Source organism: Lygodium microphyllum, chromosome 28 (assembly GCF_053477565.2).
Source record: "Lygodium microphyllum isolate KBCC chromosome 28, Lygodium_microphyllum_v1.1.10, whole genome shotgun sequence".
In the NCBI taxonomy this organism is placed as follows: domain Eukaryota; kingdom Viridiplantae; phylum Streptophyta; class Polypodiopsida; order Schizaeales; family Lygodiaceae; genus Lygodium; species Lygodium microphyllum.
Window position 1 is genome coordinate 78214561 of NC_141162.1, and position 3911 is coordinate 78218471.

The 3911-nt window shown below is 38.5% G+C and overlaps 1 pseudogene; it reads right to left on the reverse strand.

The window, feature by feature from the left end:
- Positions 1-981: 981 nt before the first annotated feature.
- On the reverse strand, positions 982-1554 carry LOC148011639 (uncharacterized; annotated as a pseudogene).
- Between the last annotated feature and the right edge of the window lie 2357 nt (positions 1555-3911).

A 3911-nucleotide genomic window follows, 5' to 3' on the forward strand; every position in this document is an offset into this window, starting at 1 on the left:
AAGTGGTAATGCACTACATGTAAGTGGTAGCAACCACTTTCATAGTGTAGCACACTTTCTTGAATAGGAGGTGCATAGCTTGTAAGTTGTAGTCCATTGTGCCAAAGCACTTGTAAGTGATTATGAGTTAAGTACAAAACTTGTGATCAATAGTGTAGCACTTGTAAGTGGTAGAGCATCACTTGTGATTAATCACGCACCTCTTGTTAGTGATAGTGCAGTAATGTTAGTGTTGGCAACCACTTGTGAGTTGTAGCACACCACTTGTACCTAGTACTAATAAAATGAAAATTTGGTTTAGAGACAAAAGAGCGCTACATAAAATAAAACGTTGATTCAAAGAAAGAAAAGAGTTGTAGTGCACCACTTGTAACTAGCTCTAATAAATGCAAAATTGATTCAAAGATAGAAAGGAGTGGCATACAAGCAAAAGGATAAAGTGGTTTAGAAATATTTAAAAATACTAAAGCAAAACAACATTATAAATTGTTATGGACTAGTATACTAAATTGTCAAATGTAGTAACAAATCATCAACTTTACTTGACAATGCTAATTGATGTTTGGTTGTACATAAGTTTCTTTCATAGATTCTCACAAGCTTGGTAGCTTGCACTATGCTCATGACAAATCTTCACTCACACTTTCACCATTTTGCAATATCATTACTTCAAAAACAAATACTAGAGCAAAAATTACATTTGGAATTGCTAGATATTAGAATAATTAAAGTTTTAAAACTTCTTAACATTGCAGCACGACTAACAAAAAGGTTGCAAAACACCCAAACCAAGTTGTAGTACCAATAAACAGTAGTACATACAAAACAAATCACTACTTGAGGCTCGTCCAGAAGGTGGATTGGATGTTTTACATATGAATAATCTTGTACTACAAATATGCTTTTTGTTGGGAACACCCTTGTCTCATCCATCCAAAATGGAGAGACTAAGTCTTTGATAGTTTGAGACTGGTGGGTTCTCTATCCATATTGTCTATGACATGCAAATGCAAGGAACGATCCATCAACTTCACTTGCCATTACAAAGTGATGCCATTTGGTTGTATATAGATTTCTTTTGTAAATTCACATAAGCTTGGTAGCTTGAGGTATGCTAATGTCAATGCTTTGCCTCCACTTTCTCAATCCATCAACATCAATATCACCAATTTATTTACAAAGAAATCATCTAAAGATCTTGGGATCTTCACACAATTCAAAGTGTTACAAATGTTTCTCAATGTAATTGCTTTCAACTCTTTTAACTTACTCTGCATAGCATGGACGTAAGAATGTTGAAGAACTTCATCAATGATTTCATTCCTAGCTACACATATCCATTCCAATGGTCAATTTTCTAAAGTGTTCTACCATGGATCGACATATCTTGTGTTTCTTTCATTCATCGAGCACCTCATTATTGCATTCCATTCCAGAGTTGACTGTTGACTCTCATTGCTTTTGCTTTTGAGAAGCCCAATAATATTCCCTCTTTGATTTTTTGCACTGAAGTTTAGTCTCTCTACTCAGTGGAGAACTCTTGAAGGGCTCCATTGTTGCAAGGGATTTGCCTATGACATGAACGAGATAGATCATTAATAGACACTCACTTTTCATAAATACATGAAACTTGCATTGGCACATCCTAGGACTATATCAAAGTTTATGTATTGTTTGTGGTGCTTCCACAAGCTTCTCAATGAAGCGCGCACGCACACACACACACACACACACACACACATAGAGGAAGGGAGGGAGGGATATCTTAGATAGAATGCTTTCAAAGAGAAAGCTCAAAAGAGGATGATAGTGCTTTATCTTTGGAGCCTATGAACACACACAGAGAGAGAGAGAGAGAGAGAGAGAGAGAGAGAGAGAGAGAGAGAGAGAGAGAGAGAGAGAGAGAGAGAGAGAGAGAGAGAGAGAGAGAGAGAGAGAGAGAGAGAGAGAGTGTGTGTGTGTGTGTGTGTGTGTGTGTGTGTGTGTGTGTGTGTGTGAGTGAGTAACTATAGGGGTGCAAGCTGTAACTGCCAACATCTTTCACCATTTCATTAAATAAATAAAAAACTATTTTTGCGTGTCTAATTTACCAAATTTATTTTTTTATAAATTTAACTATTGAGATTCTCATTGGGACTATATGATGGACCTAAAAACGGGCATGCACTAGCCGGGCCTCGTCACTACGCACAAGACAACCCCTCGGCCTCGCGGCCAGGAGCGTCTATCAAAATCTCTGCCTTCCTAAACATTGCGTTTGTAATACGTTGTAGTCCAACTGATCCTAACCCAATATTACTCCTCAGAGGGAGTCCCTTTCACATAGCCAAAAGGCTCGAATCACATACACATGGGGTTCCTCCTATGGCTGAATGCCGTCAACCCTCTGCGACTCTCCTACACCTTGGGGATTGGCCCCTCAATGCGTCGCTCAACAAATAGACACATCGCACAAAAGTCGCTCAAGGTAACAAATAAGCGTGTCCAGGAGTGTACCATTTCTTCCTCACTTGCTTTCCCCTTTGGGACCCGCGTCTACCTACAGCATGGGTACCTCACTACCTCTCAACGTAGGTCATGTCCTAATAAGACAATTGCAATGCATGTCCAGGAGCTGGTCTCTGATACCTTTAAATTCTTTTCATTCTCTATGCATTTGGTGGATGCCTAGTGCTCAAACATTTAGCAAAACAGTATCATGCACAAGTGCAAAAACATTCTTTTAATGGTTTCCTTTCTCTAGCGTTCGTGCTTCCTTGCATGGGCCTAGCACTGAGGTGATCCTCGTGCTACTAGGCTCTTAATTTTAATTATTTTCCGTCCTAAATGCTATGCATAGAAATCAGCAACTTTTCCATCATCTCACACGGCATTTAGATATATTTCAACTACCCTACCCTCCCCCGTTTAAATATTGCATCGTTGCATACCTTTATACGGCATTTTGCCGTTATTTTGTGTATAAAAAACGGGAAAAATGCACTAAACCACGAAAGTAGGGCTGATTTGAAGAAAATCCTCATGCCTCAGCCCTGCTATACATCCACGGACATTGCTCTTATTTATCATTATTTTTCCGAAGCCCGAAATGTATTTTTCCCTATTTTTAAAGGGTTTTTCCCTATTTTCTTGCTATTTTTCCCAATTTCCTTCATTTTTTAATTATTGAAAATTGAGATCAGTTTATGGGCTGTGGCCCTTAGTTCCTTTCAGCAAAAATAAAATTTTAGTTTATGTGGATTAATTATTTCATCATTTTTCTCCCCAAAAACCCCATTTTCCTTTGTTTTTTTTAGCATTTTACATGTTTCGGTTTACCGTTTTCCGCCATCCGACACATGTATTTCTGATTTTTAAATGATAGAGGGACAAAAAACAACTCAAACAATGATATACTCGAATCTCATTCCATATGAACACATTTTCATAAACCAAAATTGCATCCAAAGACCATTTTCTTTATAAAAACTATTATTACCGTGATTTGCGGGTTTTTGTATTTAATTTGGTGCGTCCACGACTGATTTCCAGCCATGAATTCTGCTTGGAATTAGCAATCTACAATGATTTGGCATTGCCCTTCAATCTCGTCAAGAATCGGCATCCATTGTCTTGTTATGCTTGATTTGCCAAGTCTCTGTCAAGCCTTTGATTACCTTATTCAGGAAATGGGTTCCGCGGTCCGACACTAATTCTTTCGGTGGACCAAACGGCATATTATCTTCTCTAGAAGGAAACTAGCAGTTTCTTTAGCGTCATCTTTCCTTGTTGCACGTGCTTCTGACCACTTTGTGAAGTAGTCAGTTGCTACAATGATATACCTCTTTTGCGCAGTCGACGACGGAGTAATAGGACCCACAAAGTCTATTCCCCACTTCTCAAATGGAAGTATCGCCATAATAGGGGTGAGT